Genomic DNA, 20,998 nt, shown 5'->3' with positions numbered 1-20,998 from the left:
AGGAAATCAAAGCTGAAATTACAAAATACCTTGAGACAAATGATAATGAAAGCACAACCACTCAAAACCTATGGGACACAGCAAAGGCAGTGCTAAGAGGGAAGTTTATAGCGATACAGGCCTTCCTCAAAAAAGAAGAACAATCTCAAATAAACAAGTTAACCCACCACCTCAATCAATTAGGAAAAGAAGAACAAAAAGCCCCAAAAAGCAGCAGAAGGAAGGAAATAATAAAGATCAGAGAGGAATTAAATACAATAGAGATTAACAAGACCATAGAAAAAATCAAACAAACCAAAAGCTGGTTTTTTGAAAAAGTAAATAAAATCAACAAACCTCTGGCCAAACTCACAAAGAAGAAAAAAGAGAGAGCACAAATTAGCAAAATAAGAAAGGAAAGTGGAGAAATTACAACAAACAAAATAGAAATACAGAATATCATACGAGAATATTATGAAAAACTATATGGAACCAAACTGGATAACCTAGAGGAGATGGACAAGTTTCTGGAAACATACTGTCCACCAAAACTGAATCAAGAAGAAACTGAACACTTGAACAATCCGATCACTAGAAAGGAAATAGAAATAGCAATTAAAAACCTCCCTACAAATAAAAGTCCAGGACCGGACGGCTTCACCGAGGAATTCTACCAAACATACAAAGAAGAACTCATACCAGTCCTTCTCAAACTCTTCCAGACGATTGAAAAGGAGGGAATACTCCCAAAGTCATTCTATGAAGCCACCATCACCCTGATACCAAAACCAGGCAAAGACACTACAAAAAAAGAGAATTATAGGCCAATATCACTGATGAACATAGACGCCAAAATCCTCACCAAAATTTTAGCAAATAGAATCCAACAACACATAAGAAAGATTATACATCATGACCAAGTGGGGTTCATCCCAGGGACACAAGGCTGGTTCAACATACGCAAATCAATCAATGTAATACATCACATCAACAAGAGAAAGGACAAAAACCACATCATCATCTCAATCGATGCAGAAAAAGCGTCTGATAAAATTCAACACCCATTTATGATAAAAACTCTCGCCAAAGTGGGTATAGAGGGAACATATCTCAACATAATAAAAGCTATATATGACAAACCTATAGCCAGCATAGTTCTCAACTGTGAAAAACTCAAAAGCTTCCCACTAAAGTCTGGGACAAGACAAGGATACCGACTATCACCACTCCTATTCAATATAGTCCTGGAAGTCCTAGCCACAGCAATCAGGCAAGAGAAAGAAATAAAAGGGATCCAAATTGGAAAAGAAGAGGTAAAAGTGTCATTATATGCTGACGACATGTTACTATATATAGAAAACCCTAAAAGGTCCACAAAAAAGCTACTAGAGCTGATCGAAGAATTCAGCAAGGTAGCAGGTTACAAAATTAATGTTCAAAAATCAGTTGCCTTTCTTTACACTAACGGTAAATCAACAGAAAAAGAAAGTAAAGAAACAATCCCCTTTAAAATAGCACCCAAAGTAATAAAATATCTGGGAATAAATCTAACCAAGGAGGCGAAAGAATTATACACAGAAAACTATAAACCATTGATGAAGGAAATTAAAGAAGACTTTAAAAAATGGAAAGATATTCCATGCTCTTGGATTGGAAGAATCAATATTGTTAAAATGGTCACACTGCCCAAGGCAACCTACAGATTTAATGCAATCCCTATCCAATTACCCAGGACATATTTCACAGAACTAGAACAAATCATAATAAAATTTATATGGAACCATCAAAGACCTAGAATTGCTAAAGCATTACTGAAGAGAAAGACAGAGACTGGAGGAATAACTCTCCCAGACTTCAGACAATACTATAGAGCTACAGTCATCAAGACAGCATGGTATTGGTACAAAAACAGACATATAGACCAATGGAACAGAATAGAGAGCCCAGAAATGAACCCACAAACTTCTGGTCAACTCATCTTCGACAAAGGAGGCAAGAATAGACAATGGAATAAAGACAGTCTCTTCAGCAAATGGTGTTGGGAAAACTGGACAGCAGCATGTAAAACAATGAAGCTAGAACACACCCTTACACCATATACAAAAATCAACTCAAAATGGATTAAAGACTTAAACATAAGACAAGATACAATAAACCTCCTAGAGGAAAACATAGGCAAAACATTATCTGACATACATTTCAAAAATTTTCTCCTAGAAGAAATAAAAGCAAGAATAAACAAATGGGACCTAATGAAACTTACAAGCTTCTGCAGAGCAAAGGAAACCAGAAATAAAACAAGAAGAAAACCTACGGAATGGGAGAAAATTTTTGCAAGTCAAACCGACAAAGGCTTGATCTCCAAAATATATAAGCAGCTCATACGACTCAATAAGAAAAAAATAAACAACCCAATCCAAAAATGGGCAGAAGACCTAAACAAGCAATTCTCCAAGGAAGACATACAAATGATCAAAAAGCACATGAAAAAATGCTCAATATCACTAATTATCAGAGAAATGCAAATCAAAACTACAATGAGGTATCACCTCACACCAGTCAGAATGGCCGTCATTCAAAAATCCACAAATGACAAATGCTGGAGAGGCTGTGGAGAAAGGGGAACCCTCCTACACTGCTGGTGGGAATGCAGTTTGGTGCAGACACTATGGAAAACAGTGTGGAGATTCCTCAAAAGACTAGGAATAGACTTACCATATGACCCAGGAATCCCACTCCTGGGCTTGTATCCAGAAGGAAATCTACTTCAGGACGACACCTGCACCCCAATGTTCATAGCAGCACTATTTACAATAGCCAAAACATGGAAACAACCTAAATGTCCATCAACAGGTGACTGGATAAAGAAGAAGTGGTATATTTATACAATGGAATACTACTCAGCCATAAAAACCGACAACATAATGCCATTTGCAGCAACATGGATGCTCCTAGAGAATGTCATTCTAAGTGAAGTAAGCCAGAAAGAGAAAAAAAAATACCATATGAGATCGCTCATATGTGGAATCTAAAAAACAAAAACAAACAAACAAACAAAAACAAAGCATAAATACAGGACAGAAATAGACTCATGGACAGAGAATACAGACTTGTGGTTACCGGGGTGGGGGGCGGGGTAGAGGGTGGGAAGGGATAGACTGGGGTTTCAAAATTGTAGAATAGATAAACAAGATTACACTGTATAGCACAGGGAAATATACACAAAATGTATGATAAATCACAGAGAAAAAAATGTGACAATGAGTGTGTATATGTCCATGAATGACTGAAAAATTGTGCTGAACACTGGAATTTGACACAACACTGTAAAATGATTATGAATCAATAAAAAATGTTAAAAAAAAAAAAAACCTAAACAGCAAAAAAAAAAAAAGAAGTAAAAAACTGAAGATCAGTGTCACATTAATGCCATCATTTCACATATTTTTGAAATGACTTACTGGATCAAAAACATGAAAATGATTATTTCCAATAAATAGGTTATGTGAATGAAAAAAAATTGAGTTGAATGAATGAATGAAACTAAATTCTTCTACCAAATGGAAGATATATATATGAAAGATATATTTATATTTGTACATATTTACACATATAAAATATATATAAAGTAAGTTATATGCTTATATTATATGTATTTATATATAAATGTGTGTATGTGCACACATGTGCATTAGCGGAATATACACACATATATATGCTTCCCTAAAAACTTATATATAGCTGTTGTCCTTTGGGTAATTATACCACTTCACTCTGATAGACTATCACAAAGTGAAGGGCTGAAGTTTCTCCAGTTCTAAGTCAACAGTATGGTCATCTATATATGATCCCTCCAGTGCTTCTTAATCTACAATACAACACTTTACACAGTATCACCCTTAGACCCACGCAAGCAGCCCACCCCAATCCATACCTCAGGATATCTGGGCTTTGATGGTATTATGCAAATTTGTCTAAGTCTTCCTCAAGTACCTGGCATCTACCAGTGCTAGCAGTGACACCCAGGTCAGGCACCCTCATCCTAGACGGATTTGCACGGGCTCTGGTCCCCACTTCTCCTATTCAGGGCACTCTCCAACCCTCTGCCCCAGGGTGGGGTTGACTAGATGCACCCCTGACCTCAGACCTCTTGGTTGTGTAGGGTCTATGGTCAGGTTCTGTTCCAGGAGGCTGGCCTGGCAAATGGGTCAACCCCCACTGGCCAGCATGGTGTTTCTTCACGTAACATTGAGTGACCAGAGTGGATGATTTCCTCATAGTGAACATAGGATCATTCAGGAATAACTTCACTTTTGGGCTTGAGCCTGGTGTTTGTGGGCCTGTCAGCATTTCCACTGCAGTGCTGCCTCCAGTCTATAGAACCTCAGGCTGGTGGGGTGGAAGTAGTATCCTTTGCCCTTTGTGCCCCCCGACCCTCATTGCTGGCCCAAGGGTGGTCACCCCACTCTCATCAGCTCTTGCCACATGTCAGACAGTCCTCAGGAGTGGCCTCACTCATATCCTCCAAGGTTTTTGAAGACTGCTATTCCACAAATGGAATGCAAATTGCCACAGACCCTTGGAATAGATGACCCCTTGTCTCTAGTCAATGTGGTAAAATTGTATTTTCCAAGGTTGACCTTTTTGTAAGAATAGGACTACTCTTCTCACTGGTCCCACAGGACCCTCTCCTATCATCAACATTGAAAGAGATCATTAGGAATGCAGTAATAACAGCCTAAAGCAATCAAGAGAAGACATGGTTGAAAACTGTTATTCTACATTTATACTATAAATTTAACATGACCTAAAAATGAATTATTGTTTCCATTTTTCTACATACTCTGGGTAAAACTTGCATTTGTGGTCATCAGCAAAGAAGCACAGTAATGATCCTTAAGAGTCATTGGAGGCCAATATTTATAGGCAGCACAATGGAGGATGAAGTTTCCTGAGTAATGATATGACTAGCACTAAACAAATGGTTATTAGAGACCTAGTCACATTGCTTCAATACAAGTAGGCTTCAAAAAGCTATGCCACTGTAAGTAGTAACATATTTGTCACCTTTTTCACATCACAGGAGATAAAAAGTTAGCCAGGAATGGGTGTATTTGGCAAAAAACAAACAAACAAACAAAAAAACAAAAACCAGAGAGGTGGTTCTTGAACCTAAACAGACAGAGATGGTGCCTAGACACCAAGAAGAATCTTCATATGCACTGACCAGACAACAAACAAATATGTAAGGACTATTTTACTTGTCATTCTAAATCTTCATTGATAAATGACTATACCTCAAATGGGTACATTAACTTTATGTTTTTTAATCAAATTCTTTCTATAGGTAGGGCTCCTGCAAAACATGTTTTCCCAAGGTCCTGTACATCCTTAAAGTGGCCCTGATCCTATATGAGTTTTTTAAAAATCACCCTGAAACCTAGAGATACTGAATAAACAATTATTTTCACAAGCCCTTTTTCAGTGCAGCAAATTCTCTGAACACTCCAGATTGTGACTGAATATCATTATTAGAGTCACTTGATGATGTCTTCCAATGGAATTTTTGAAAAATATATTGACTCTTAAAATCAAAATAAATGTTAAGACCAATGAGACCATTTCCCTTGCTCCATATCAGTCATATTTCCCCATGCTCTCCATTCTTACCAATTCTTGTTATCCACTACTTAAAGTCCCATAACTGTTTAAGATTTCAAATATAGGTAATTCATATTTAAAGACAAGCTAGTATAGCACTGACTAAAAATGCTCATTACATCTGACCCAGCTGCCTCACCTTCTTCACCCTTTTCTCCCTCCCACCTTCAAGCAGTCTGAAACCCAAAAAGACCAATGAAAATGTTTCCCGGTTTTCGTAACTTTCTGAGAAGAGATTCCATCACTGTCCAATCACTCATTTCAACATCTAACAATGTTCACAAGGCACTCATATGAGGCACTTCCATGCAAGGCACTTATCCTTGATCTGATGAACATATCTCTGGATTGATTGTTCATGTCTCTGGAGTCCTAACCAGAGACATCCAATGATCCCATCCTAGTCTATCCAGGCAAATAAAGCCTTTTTTAAGGAGCAAATATCTTTCCCACAAAGATCATGCCTTAAACTCCTCTGAATTTATCTGCTACTTTCAAGCACAGATCAAAATACGTATTTCTTAAAACTTAAAAAAATCCATTTCCAGATTTGCTGATAAATCCCTTCCCCAAAAGATTATTTAAGCCCTTTTGATTAACTCTGTAGTAAGCTATGAACATCAGTCCATTTCCTCTCTAGTATTTTTGTTTTGGTTTTTATTCTTCTTCCACTTACTGTTTTTCCTATTTGAAATTGAGGTCTCCTGATTTTAACCTATGTGAAAGAAACACATTATTCAGCCTCTTAACTGTTACAGGATTTGTTTGACAGATTATCTCAATCCTTACAAAGTAGAAAGGTAAAGCTCCACTATGCCAGCTTGTAAGTCCAACTTCACTGTGGAAACACCACCACTGAGTCCTTCTTTCCACTGCCTAAAATTACAAAAGGAAAGTTTCCCCTTAGATCTCCCCAAGCTAATGTCTGACGGCTTTAGAGGCTTTGGAGGCACATTTGACATCTAGATATGAGAAGTGAAAGCTAAAATGCAGTGATTCACATTTGTAGCAGTTATGAATTTTACATGGTTAGAAAAAAACAAGCTCTCTTTTATTCACTGTAAATGAACTTAAATCACTGATAGTGGAAAACTTAAGCTTAACAATCAAGATAAACTTAGTTACTGGTTTATTCTAGAGTCCCTGGGCAGGAATCATCAGTAATCTCAGGATGCTCCCTGCCCTTTCTTTTCTCCTTATCCCTGTGGAGTGACCTAAGTTAGGGGAGGGGACTTTCGAAACTTTCCGCCATCAGTCTGAGGTCATCAATAGGTGTGATACTCAAAATATTTAACAAGCAATAGGTACAGGTACCAACCAATCAGAACAGATACCAACTAACACAAATGATAGGGCCTTGCTGGTGAGTACCAGGTGATGTCAAGCCTGCCCATGAGCATCCATCCACAATGACTTCCAATGGAGCCTATTCTTTGACACCTGGGACCTACCACTATGGCATCCATGGTTGAAACACCTGCATCCTGCTCTGTTCTCAAGTTGATGAGTCCTCAAAGGCCACACAGAAGACTCCAGAGACTTTCAGGTCATTTGACATCTAAATATGAGAAAGGAAAATTAGACTGTAATGACTCACATTTGCAGCAGTTACAAATTTTATACATTAAAAATAAGAAACGTGCAAGTGTGTACAAATGTACACACTTTTACTGTCTCAGGTGGATGAACATTATGACTGTCTGGCAGTTCCTGGGGTTGCAGGCATTTTGGAGTGCTGCTTTAGACTTTCTCTTCCTAGACTTTCCTGCTGCCTTTTGTACTTTGCTGCTGTAGAGCCATGCTAGAATGGGAAACTTACCTACAAGAATAGCTTTCTTTCTCTTGAGCTTCATTAGGAAGCAAGGTACATGGCCCCAAATCCATCCCAACCTATCCTATCCTATCCTTAGGTTTTCCAAAGGTTCAGTAGGCGAGCAGGGCACTAAGCACTTTCTCCAGGTATATATCAGCCTCTAATCTCTATTTTCTTCTCCTGGGTGTCTGCTGCTCAAACCTGATCTCCCTTGGGGAGGAAAACATTCATGATCTATTTCTTCTCAGTCTGTGGTTTGGCATAAACTCTATGCACTGCAACTTCCAGACTCAAGCTTTTGAAGCTCAGGCTTTTGCAGTAAGTCTCAGCTTTGAAGAGTATTGCCTCTCTGAGGAATTTAAACAATAAATTCAGAAACTCAATTGATTTTCTGATCTTAGCTTTCTCCCAAAGTAATAAATTCCACTGATACAATGGGTAAAGGGCTGCAAAGAAGGAAATTGTGAAAAAGGAAACATACACACAAAAACTCTTTGGTATCTTCTCCAAACTTTATCCTTTGCACACATTTTGGGAGAGTTTCTCTCAATATCCAAAATAGACACTCAGAGGCCTCTTCTTGTAATTAAGATGTACATATTAATAGTTAATCAAGAACTTGTGACAAAGATATTTAAAATACAAAATATCTTCATTAAGAAAATTCTATTCCATTTAATATACTACTCGTTCAATGACCTCAACTCAAGGAAAACTCAAGATGGTACATCTATCCTCTACTGTTTTTGTTTTCTTTCTCCCAAAGGAAATATTTCAAGAGCCCACATTCCTCACATATGTGTCACCCTGTTCTAAAAACCTTCCTTCTATAGAAGAAAGGAGGTTACTTTAAGGACAGTTAAGATTTTTCACACCAAATTTTAGGGGCTGATGGCATAAGTTAACACTTCAGGATGTTGACAATTCACTTCTTTGCCTTTGACACTGGTTTTAAAGGAATACATTCCATTCTGGGTTTTCCCCCCCAAATCCAGGAAGTAAAATACATATTTTAACATATAAATATTCAGGATCTGAGGGAAGACTGAAAGCAATGTTTAGTCCCCCAGTAATGTAGGTATTTGCATCTTTCCCTAACAGCCAGGTAGATGCAACATATCATCCTGGCACTAAAAGTGGAAAATGGGTTAAAGAGGAGAACAAGGAAAGGTGGGGCACTTATTTTTGTACAGAACCTCAGAGGATACAATAAACTCTTCCTTTGGTCTCATTTGACCCTGTAAACAACCTATGCTGTGAGACCAATACTATTATCATCCCTATACCTGATGAAACTGATGCTCATGGAGAGTGTGTCTCATACAAGGTCACAGAGGTAATACATGATAAGCTGTAACAAACACAAACCCAGCTGTTCTGATTTCAAATCCCACACTCTTCTCACCAAAGCACAGTAGTATCCCCAATTAAATGCACATAGATTTGGGAGCTGTGGCAATTCTCCTGAGAGACCATTTCCATCTACAAAGTTATCTATTGAAGCTTATGGCCAAGAATACTACCACTCATCTATATGCATGTTTCTCCTCTTCCTTTAGAAAAGGAGACATATTAGAAATTTCTCAGCCTCTTTAGGTGAAGCAACATGACTGAGTTATGGCAAATGGGCTGTGGGCATAGGTGATGCATACCACCTTTAGGCATGGTCTCTAATGATCACTCTCACAATATGCCATGTTCTTTTTCTTATCCCATCATATACTCAGATACAAAGGAACTGGGGAGAAGATTAGATGGAAGAAGTGAGGGTCAGTGAATGGTTGCAAAGAGCAGCAACGGCCTGTGACATGAACGAAAAACAAATCTTTAATGTGAAAGCCATTGACCTTTAGGGGCCCTTTGTTAGAGCACTAGTGATTTATCCTGACTAATACAAAGACCAAAGAAAATATCATGTTGTAATGCCTAGGCTACAGTGACACCAAATTTTTTAAATGATAAAGAGAAGATGGGGAAACTATCTTTGATTTTTAACGTCCTCTTAAATTTGACAGTGAAAAACCTTAATGACTAATTGGTACAGGAAAGGTCCGGGATTGGTGAGTTTTACACACACACACATTTTACTTTACATTATGTCAAATAATTCTTGGATAGGGTGAATTCAGGCTTTGAAAGGACAGAAAATTATATAAATGGGGGAAGGGTCCTCTTAAAGAACATAAGTTCCAAACAAAATTAAGTACAAAAGTAAGTATTTACTGAGAACTGGAAAATAAATTACAACAAACTGAAAATTTTTAAAGCTGACAAAAACCATAAATATCAAAAAATCCAAAAAAGATGGCATAAGATTTTTTATTGGCTGCCTGACACACCCATATAATATTTACATTCTTTGGCTGCATACTCTTACCATCCCCTTCCCATGGCAATGACGTTCTATTTTTTTTTAGAGAGAACAGAAAGATAAATGTCTTTCTTTTAACACAGTTGGTCAAAATTTGTTCTTATTATTGATTGTAGTGTCATGTGCATATTTAGGATTATTGTCAACTTTGCAAAAATCTCATCAAATTTCTGCTATATATGAGTGTAAAGTTTAAAAGAATTATCCACAGTCTGGCTTTCAACTCTGTATATTTCAAACTTGTTTCTCGTATTCAGTCCACATGCTTCCAAAGCTGGGGACCATCAGACATTAATATTAAGATAGAAATTTCTGCCCTGAATCTCTGTGTCATAATGTCAGGTGAGTTGGCACAATGGGCAATAGAAATTTTCCTGGAAGATGTGTGTATTCTAGGAAACAAGCTATAATATGGAAGTGATTGAAAACTATATTAAGTATATCCCACTAAACCCACACTAAGTATATTCCCCATTGTACTTTTCTAAGTAAGATTTTTTAAATAAATAAAAACCATGGTTTCCCCTATATCACTTAACTTGAGGGAAAGTGTAACATGAGAAGTAAGAAAGTTGGAGAGGAAAGAGTGAGCTTAACTAATTGTGATTAAAATATCTAGAAAATTTCCCTAGAGTTTAATGTTTTAATAAAGCTCAGACTAATGACCAAAGCTAGAATGGTCAATGCTCTACTCCTAAATTGCAAATGTGATTCAGGAAATCCCAAATCAGCTTCATGACCACATTTGTTGAAAACTAAACTTTTTAATGCTTTCATTAGGTAAAATAAAATTAAATCTCGTCTCAAAGTAAGTCCAATAATGTCCCACGTATCTCTCTTTCATTGCAACATAAACAGTCCAGCAGTTACACTGAATTTTGTGACCACTCATAGGAGCCAAGATCATGCAAATAAAAGTGCCTAATAAAGGTAGGCATAATAGGTACATAATAAAGACAGACATTGCCTATTGGCACATTAAGGTTTTGAGACATTCACCACAGCTAAAGTATGACCCTTTGAATTTTTTAATTAGTTAAGTGGATTGAAATGGAAGATGGGTTGAGATTATCCAGGTGGGTCATAAGTTGGCTGGAATTAATCTAGGAAAGCTCCTGGGGGGAGATGTGTAATTTGGGGTAGTACTGGGATAGTGGCTAAGTTCCATGAGCACAGGAATTTATCTGCTGTGTTCACTGCCATCTCTAGTGCCCCTAATACTATGAAGCACATACTAAGTGCTCAATTCACATTTTTCATTTGCATGGACGGATGGAAGGAAAGAGGGAGAGAGGAAGGAAGGAAAGAAGGATGAGAAAGGAAAGGAAGGGGTAGGGAAAGGAAAGAAGGGGAAGAAAGAGGAGTGGAGGGAAAAGAAGAAAGGAGAAAAGAAGGAAGAAAGGAAGGAAGGAAGGAAGGAAGGAAACAAACCAACCTTTGCCTTAGGCAAATCACAAATCAGTGTGTCTCAGGATCCTCACCTATAAAATGAAGATAAAAAGAGTCCCTCCCTTATAAAGTTGTCGTGAGGATTAAATGAGCTACTACAAATAAGACATTTATAAGAGGACCTGGTACTCAGTAAACCTGAGTTCCTACAATAAGTGTTTGATCTTCACTTAGTTCCTTGGAGCAATTATGTTACTCAAAGTATTCAACAAGAGAAGACAGTGTTACTAATTGGCACAGAGAAGGGAACTGAATTAGATGAATGATTAATGCCAAGGGGCCTGAAATCTCTATTCTAAAAATTTACAATTTCATGGGAGAGTCCAGAAGATCTGGGATTTCATTCTCAAATAAAAATGAAAAGAAGAGCATGCCCTGTGATGTGGCAGGAAGACTCATCTCAAGCCCCAGTTGGGTAAATGCAATCAATAACATCCTGTCAGGAACTTTTTGTGGTCTCATGTAAATATAGGGTACCTGAATAAAAGATAAAAACTGTCATTTCCTCTCTCATGTTGTAGCATGATGATTTATCTATTCCTTTGAAATAACCAAACCAAACCTAACAATTGCTCTTAAACTTCCCTAGTTTAGATGTATCCATTGTGAAACATAAGGAAAAACTGGTACAGGATGGTAGTATACTTTTAGGACATTTGTAGAGAGGAACACTAGAAAGAATGAGGAATAATTAACTCAATCCAATGGGTAAGTTATCACTCCTAAGACAGCCTATGAGGGAAAAAGTGTCATGGGCTGTTTAATCAACCCTGAACTGCGGGGGTGACTGGTTATAATTTAGGTGTTTTCCAATTAGTTAATACAAAACAGTAATAAATAGTCAGCAGCATTCTCAACCCAATGCTTCCATGCAGTTAATGAGAGTTATTGTAGAGTTCTTTTAAAAATCTGAATTTGACTTGGGATATTAATTAAAATTTTTACTTCTCAAAATTATTATGTTTTAGTTATTTATCAAACCCATATCTTCAGTGCAATTCAGGCTTATAAAGGCAATATGAAAAATCACTGAGGCAGGAAGCAGGAGTTATTTTAACATACAGGCAAGCCATTGCAAATAAGGAATCCTTTAAATTGGAAGACAATGTTGAGGTCCAGGCATAAAACAGCAAGTCACAACTGGTCTCCCACCGTTTACAATATGCTCTTGCTCTGAAGGGAAGTGAACATCAGATTTAACACCATCCACAATGGAAGCTGCATAAGATGTATGGCAGAGAGTTTCATATGATGTTGGTGTTTCATAAGATCCCAAGCAGAGGACATTCTGGTCAGGCAACTTATGAGCAGTGATGGTTCCCCAACTTTCGCTCACCCTGAAGGCTCATCTCACCCCACTTGACAAAATGAAAGCAAAAGTTGACACTGTCTAGCACAGACCTTCAGATCCAAGTCCTCCAGAACACATATATAATCTCACTGTGATCAAGTAAAAGGGTGGGATTGATACCGTTTTCCCTATGCCTTATCCTAATTTCTAAAAAACCTACACTTCAGTTCATTTGTATAAACAACATCAAGAATTATTTTCAAAGACAACCTTCTGAAGTAACTGGATACTATTATAGAATAGTATTTACTTATTTATCACATGGGCCAATATTCATTAAAATTTAAAGTAAAATCAGATCCACTCAAATCCCAGTAACTAATTAGGAAAAAGCATGGAGAAAAAAAGTCAGAAAAACCCAGAGTAAGATCTCAATTTACCAGAAATAGGACCAACTTAATAGAATAAATTACTTGACCTGGACAAGACTGAATTTCCTCAACTATAAATGGAATTGAGAAGTCTCACCTTACAAGGTAGCTGTGAGAAACAGCATATGTACCAAAGAAAGAGTAGGGGCTCAATAAATGTTCTCATAATTATTATGATCAACACGAAGATTCTGTGGTAATTCAACAAAGGCAGAGCATTAGTAAACCCAAGTTCCACTCCTCAAGGCCCCAAATTTAGCTGAATGATATGAGGCAAATTCAATCAATCAAGTTCAGTTTCCTCATCCTTACATAAAAACAGTAGTTGCAATCCTTGTTAAATACATAATTTTAATGGTGAGAAATAAAAAGGTAAAAATCTTTAAAATTTAAAAACACTATACAGAGTAACATTAATGTAATTGCTGGGACTGTTAGAAAGACCAAATGCCCTTTATGTTGTTTTTGCTGCTTTCCCTGTTCTGCTTTCAGTCAAATGCCTAAGAGTTCTAGGCTTATTTAGGTCGACTCTACCAGTGTGGTAGGGGCAGCACCACAGCCCCTTTGCTCCCTATCCCCTTGAAATATGACATTTTTCCAAACTGAAATCTGGCAATTCTAGATAGGATGTGGTGGGTATGCTGAGTAAAGAAACTGCTGAAGCAATTTCTCTTCCTGGGAATGTCCAAGAGGAATCCTCACCTATTCAGTGGGGTTTTAATTGTCTAGGACATCTTCCTCATTATTCTGCTAGAGTCCCTTCTCAGCTGCCCACCGAGCTTGCCCACTGCCCTTTTGATTGTCTCTGACCCTTTCTGAATGTGTCTTGTTCCCCTAATAATGAAATGCTCTTCTTAAGGCCCAGATCTGTGTTTTAATTATCTTTGAATCTTCCATGTTACTTCTCACTCTTCTCTTCACAATTGATTAATTCTAACCTTGGATAAATCCTCCTTTTTGACTACTTATTACCTGTCTGAGTTTAGCAAAATGACTGTCCAGCAAAATAATAGAGAAGTCTGAGTTTCTCCATCTGACAAACAGGGTAACAACATTTTATGATATGACAATAATAGTAATTACAATAACTAACACATATTGAAAAGTTACAATATCCCAGGCATTATACTAAGTGCTTACAAACAGAACTTCATTTCATCCTCCCAGTAACCTGATGATTATGTCTCATTTATAGAGATGGAAGCCAAGGCACAGAAGAATAAAGTAACTTGCTCAAGGAGTTAAAGTAGCTTGTCCAAGTTTGTGGGTGCAGAACCAGGACCCTGACCCAAGGCTGTACCACTGTATTTATATCTAGTATTTATAATACTTCTAGCTTTTGTCCCCAAACCAAAGTTTCAAAATTTACTTGGAACATCAAAGGTCTTGTATATAAGCCTATTGCTAATTGTGAGAATCTGATTTGTAGATTTGAATACACATTTAATTCATCTCCTCTATCTTATGAACCAAACTCATTTATAATCTGCATTGTTTCAAAGTAATGGAACTGCCCTAATTCATAAATATTCAGTTTCTTCAAATTATACCAAGGAAGAAATTGCTTCCTGTTGGCAGGGCTGATTTATCCATTAGGTACAGCAGGCACAGTGCCTACACCCCACAAAGCTTTTAGAGTTTCGCAAAAATCTTTCAGTTTCCTTAAAATGAGAAGAAAAAAGTGAACTTTCAGGTCAAAGGAAATATTGTGATATATAGCATTACTATATTTGCCTTTATACTAACATAGCCGTGAAATATAATTATTTATCTATTTCATTTTTATGGAGAAAAGGGCCCCCTGAAAGTCTTCCTATGGCCCTGCCTGTTGACTGAGCAGGTTGTGGGCACTTAGTGTGTTACTGTATCTCACTGCACCCTCCCTTCTTGCCACCAAGGTCACACTGCTGCTGCTTTGTGAATTCTGGCTGCTCTGTGAGACAAAGAGGTCCAGCTTGTGAAAAGAATGACAGCTGCTTTTTAGCATAAATAGCTATGGAGCCCAGTGTGAAGTGCTAGAAAGGTGGTTTCCTTCTCCCTTTCAGCATGAGGAGGAAGCATGGCCATACTGAGGTGTCTACATCACTTGTCAGATGAGGGTCTCCTGGCCACAAATTGTCTAGCCACGAGAAAACAGTCCATAGCAAAAGGATATTACAGACAGGAAATATAAAATATCAGGAAAAAACATCTTAACTGCTTAATGGAGAGCATTCTTAAATCAGTGGTTCTAAGAAAGGTACCTGCCACAACAAATAATAACAATGATAATTCCAGGTCTTCTGGTGGCGAAGGCCCTAGAAGGGAAGACTTTACTCAACTTAAGGTTTCTTTGTGTCACTTCTTCCCCCTCCCCATGTCCATAATCTTGAGTTCTTTTTAGCAAGCTCAGATTCCAAATGTCAGCCTGAAATTCAAAGCTTGAGGAAAGACTGAGGTTAAGATCAAGATCCTAAAGAGAGAACAAACACCATTTTGACCCCAGCTAGGCTAAGGACCGACTGAGACCTGTGGATTTTAACTTTTGTTACATTTGAACTGTACATAATGACCTTTATCCTTAAGTCTGGCTTGTGAGTAATGATCATGAAGTCCTCTTTTCAGCCTCTTAGTTTAAAGAAAGAGGAAGGAAATAGTCCATTGTTTTTCTAACCTTGCAGTTTCCTAGAGTAAGATGGAAAATTGAGGATGGTAAGTGAAAGCAGTAGGCATCTCTATAGAAGGACATCTGGTGAGGGCAGCCTGCTAGAGGGGGCATATGTTGACTCTGGGGCAATGGGGGACAGGCATAAAAACAAAGTGAAGCAGCTTCCATGTATAAATATATCTGAATGCTCACTATAACCAACTCTACTCTGAAACCTAATATACAGTTTCTCCATTCTATATCTTAATCCTAGAGAAAGAAAACCTCCTTAGGTTTACACAAAGTGGGAAAATGCATCAGAATGGCAATTTTCACTGGTTCTGAGAGAGATTCTGTTGTACTCAGAAGAGCTGAAAGGCATGACCAAAAAAAAAAAAAGTTTTTTTGTGTGTGTGTTTAATATTCTGTTCTGTTCATCCACTGATTTGGTCAAAAATAGCTCTCATGTTTGTTCAGCACAATTTGACCTTCATAATTACACTGGTGATTATGGGGCCCCATTAGAGTTTTCAAAGCACTTTGTACATAAGGGGCCTTTAAACATTCTACTATAATAAAAACAAGCTCATAAAAATCCCACACATTTCACACAGGCCTCTGATAACCCATTACACAATAATGACCTTGATAACTAACAGCCTATACTACATTCAAACCAGTAACTTAGAGGTAAGTTGTTTTTTTGGATTTGTTGTTGTTGTTGTTTTTGGTTAATGGAGGTACTGGGGATTGAGCTCAGGACCTCATGCCCTCATACATGCTAAGCATGTGCTCTTATCACTGAGCTATACCCCTGCTCTAAGGTTTTGTACCTTATTACCTCTGGCTAGAGTCACCCACGGTCTCAGAAGAAAAACACACACACACTTACTTTTGCCCTTAGATAAGCATATTCCATTAGTCATGAAAAATAACCCCTTTCTTCTCTGGCCACCTTCTTCTGCCAGGTATGTTTGTCAGAGTAGACAGATGATCAGCACATGTGATGGGGGCTCCAAGCCATCCTGCCTACCTGTAGGATCCTCGGTCCTCTCCTCTCTCTCTGGGCCTCAGCTTCTCCTCTGTAAGACTAGAGGGTTGGTCTAGAATCAGTGAAATTCTTGGCATGTGCTCTAGGGCTTTTAGGTTGGAGAAAGCTGAGCATGGAGGTGCTGCCCACCTTTTCTCAATTGGAGCAGACCCCTTTAATGTTTTATAGGTAGGTTCTGAATTATGTTTCAGTTGAAAAAAAAAGTTCGAAAATCATCAGGCTAGATGATCTCCAAGGCACCTCAGAAGTGCCTTAGAAAGAAAATACATTTCACTTGCCAGAAAAGTGGGGGAAAGCTCAGAGGAGACTGAGTGCATGGTAAGGCCTTGCCTGAGGACAACAGGCCTCAGTGGGGCAGCTCAGAAGACAGTGATGGACACCCAAGAGCCCCCGAGAGGGCACTGGGAAACAACCAGAGCCATAAGACTTTATTGACCAGTGGTTTTCCCATATGCCATCTGACTCAATCTTTACAAGGGAATAATAATACCTCCATTTTCCAGCTGCAGGAACTAAGGTTTAGAGTGGCTAAATGATGGTCCAGGATCATCCAGATAATCAACTCCAGAAACAGGAAGGGAAGGGGAAATGTGCCAAATGGGATGGGGCAAAGACGACCAAGTTTTCTGGCCTTCTTTCCCATTTTGTTCCCATCACTTGCTAAGCAATATAGTCTACCTAACATTTATCACCCTTCTACTGTAGGCTGGTGTTGGGAGAAAGACAAAGAAGAATGATCACTAGCTTTACCTTCAAGAAGTTTATGGCTAATATGATGTATGTAAATGTAGGAGTGTTAGTGCAGTTCACCCAACATTTCTGTTCTCCAGTCAGACAGAGAGGAGGACTGGACTTTTCTGTTTCCTTACAGTTGAGTGAGTGTGTCTGTGCTTCTGCCAATGACATTTGGGATGAAGTAATGTGTGCCACTTTCAGGTGGAAGCTTTACGAGCCTGGGTTCAGTCCACTATTCTGTTTCCCTGGGCCACGATAACTGGCAACATGTCCCGGGGTGGCTGCTCCATCAGCCTGGGTCCCCAGGAAGGCCAATCTGGAGCAAGGCCCCAGACAAACTGACATGGGCATGTCTCATAAGGGAGAAATAAATCTTGTTTACTTTAAGCCACTGAGTTTTGGAGGTGTTTGTTTACTCAGCATTACCTGGCCTATGCTGACTAATGCAGTAAATATCCACTGCAGCAGAAGTATTATACAGCAAGAGGTTTATGTCAGTCATTACCCACATTCATTAACTTATAGCAGCAATTCTTTTAAAGAGAGTTAGTAGTCAGTAGTTCATTTCACTAGCCCACTATACTGTGGCCAGCAGATTTCTATATAATTGAAAAGTGCCAATGTTAATACACTCCACTGATATACGTTATTGTTAATTAAAACTTTTTTCAGAGTTCCTACACTGAAGGCTTATAAACATGAATAGAAACTTCTGGCATATTTATTTTTTACATCAATTTCTTATGGTCATAATAAACTCTGTGGGAGATGTGGATATGTAGGGGAAGGAAAGGACCTCAGAAAGTACGAAAATGTGGAAAGTACTTCTAGTTTTTTCTTTGCAGAGCAACCGCCAATTTCTTTGACTCACCCCATCAATGGCCCAATGGCTCAATTTCTGCCTTACCTTTCTATGATACTGAATACCATTGCATTACTCATTATAATTCTCTGTTCTGATTTTTGCCCCTTCCATTGAGAAATTCTGTATATCCTAATTCTCCTCTAAATTCATGAAGCATCATTAAAAGTTAGCAATAAGCAACCATTGTAGACTATGGGCCAGCCTATTTGCTTAGTGTGAATTTCATCATTGACCCTTACAGCAACCCTGTAAAGTAGGCATTCTTGCTACAGATTTTACAAATGAAGAAACTGAGGATTTTTTAGAGGCAAGTGACTTATCTAAGTCCACAGGCTGGTAGAACCAGGCAGCCTGTCTTTAGAGCCCACTTCTAAAGACACTTCTCAGGCCTCTTGGTTATCTTACTACTGGGGAATACTCCCTACAAAATGGCTCAGGCATCTTCAGCCTCAGTTCCCCATTAACGCCACCACAGAGTTTAGGAGCAGTGAGGAGGCCAGCAGCGCAGGGCCCTATGGGGCACAGACAGAGGGCCAGCCAGAGCACAGAGGCCACACGCCCCTGAGAACAGACTGTGCGGCTGGAGGCAGCCAGCCAGAGCTCATTGTCCCAGGGCCCTTTTGAAAGAAGATCTTAAAATAGCATTTGATAATGTGGAGACACACAGGTAACTCATTTGACTGATCTCTGGAACTCCACAGATATCAGCAAAAATGCAGAGAGTCCAAGCCTGGGCCTGGCTCTGTCATTAACTAGCTCTGTGATTAGCTAGGTCTGTGACTTTAGCCAGTGACAGTAAACAGCACTCGGCAAGGGGTGCTAACACTGGTGCCAAATGCTGTGCTCAGCACTTCATGTGCATGCTCTCCTTTCATTTGCTCTTCTCCAAAACTACAAAAAGTAGACATTGTTATTATCCTGCATTTCAGAGATGACAAGTGAGGAGTAAGTGCCTTGTCCAAGAATAAATACACAGACAGGAATCCACAGAGCCAGAATTTATTCCAGCCATTTCCTTTCTCTGGGCCTCAGTTTATCTACCTATACAATAAGCAGGTTGGGTTTGATTAACTCAAAAATCTATTTCAGCTCTAAAATCCAGGTTGTTTCACAAATATCCAGGGAAAGTGAGTTATTCAATCATCACCAGCTTGAATTTGCAGGATATCAGCTATTTCACTCTCCATTCTGCCCAACTTTGTTAGAACTGGCCAGAATGAGCCAAACTCTGATCAACACAGCCCCTCTTTTTCTGCAGTTCCTAAATATTACTAGAGAACACTTATCAAATCCACTATGAAATTAATCCCAATAACAGAAGCAATAATGAGAAAAAGACTGATGTTTAAACATATTCCTTTTTCTTATAATAAAATGATGCAAGCTTTTTTTCATCCTCATGGGTGGTCTTATAACATAGGGAAGCAGTTTGGAATTAAGACTAACTTCATCTTCTTTCCACAGTGCTGATGGAGGTTAACACTGCCCCTGGGGTCAGTCCACTGGTCCAAGTTTTAAACGTATTTGTGACTTTAAGTAGCAAACCAACAACAATTCCCAAATAATGAACTTTCTCTAGGGCCTTAGTGTTTCCTTTATTCTATGTCTGTATTCCCAGATGTCCTCAAACTTTAGGGTGCAGCAGAATTACCTGGGGAACTTGCTAAATACGCCAAATCCTGGGCCCATCCTCTGAGAACAATTTTGAGATGTGGGGCGGAGACCCAGAATCTGCACTTTAAATCTCCCCTACCACCCCCAGGCAAGTCTGATTCCCATGGTTTGTGGACCACACTTTGAGAAATATAGCCTACTCCTTGTACTAGATTCATTTACTTCACTTTCCTCAAGAGAGATATGGACTGATCCTGCCATTTGGCCAGACACAAACCAATGAGGTCAATTTAGATGACCAATTCAATTGCGGTTTGCTTCATTTGTTGGAGAGGTTTTATTTGTTTTTGTCAATTCAGATTTTAAATTGTGACACATCACTGATGCCCAATTCGTTTATGTTGGAAAAAAATCACTATTTGACTCTTTTTTTTTGCTCTACAGTAAATGGACAAGTTTTTCATTGAATTACCACACTCTACTACTCATTGTGGGCCATTAGTCACTGCCTTCATGCCATTTCACATGGTTACTCAATAGTGTTTCACTCTATTCCCTTGAAAAAATTCAATTTGAAAGTACCACCCTAAGGCAACCATGTAATTTATTGGTCCAAAATGAGATTCTATTAACAATTCCCTGGGACAACAGGCATGAACCAAGACAGTTTGAAAGAACTAGGAGAGATGGTCCTCCTTACTTTCACCAGTTAGAAAAGAGATCACTGTGAGGCTACCTACTTCCCCAAGACTCCAAAGTAACCTCTCCCCTCTGTGAAGGTCCACAGTACTGGATCAGACACTGCCTTGCGTTGCTTTTATCTTTCTATGGCACTTAGAGGTGTCTAGCCATCAAAATGCTTATCACTGCTGCAAAGGCAGGGGCCATGTCTCTCTTTTCATCCCCCTCACAGCTCCCAGCCCAGGTGCTTAGCAAGTCTGCCATCTGATGGAGAGGCAAGCTAGGTAGCAGAATTCACTGTTCATATGATACTGTGAGACTCTCACCCAGTCTAGGGAGACCTCACCTAGTAGAGGAAATCCTTTAAACTATAGAGCCAGAAAGACTGGGTTTGCTTTCTAGCTGTGTGGCCTTAGGGAAATAACTTTACC

At 38.7% G+C, this 20,998-nt stretch overlaps 1 long non-coding RNA gene across 15 annotated transcripts in view; it reads right to left on the bottom strand.

Annotated features, from left to right (window-relative positions):
* The window catches only part of LOC107034545 (uncharacterized), a 428,538-nt gene that overhangs the window by 372,125 nt on the left and 35,415 nt on the right, over nucleotides 1–20,998 (bottom strand). For all 15 annotated transcript variants that reach the window (XR_012077419.1, XR_012077421.1, XR_012077426.1 and 12 more), the window contains exon 3: nucleotides 7,092–7,198. This is a non-coding gene — a long non-coding RNA (uncharacterized lncRNA). The remainder of the gene's footprint in view (nucleotides 1–7,091; nucleotides 7,199–20,998) is intronic.

The sequence above is a fragment of the Vicugna pacos genome, chromosome 11, assembly GCF_048564905.1.
Source record: "Vicugna pacos chromosome 11, VicPac4, whole genome shotgun sequence".
In the NCBI taxonomy this organism is placed as follows: Eukaryota; Metazoa; Chordata; class Mammalia; order Artiodactyla; family Camelidae; genus Vicugna; species Vicugna pacos.
The sequence above is the reverse complement of the archived record's forward strand: the minus strand, read 5'-3'. Positions and strand labels throughout refer to the sequence as shown.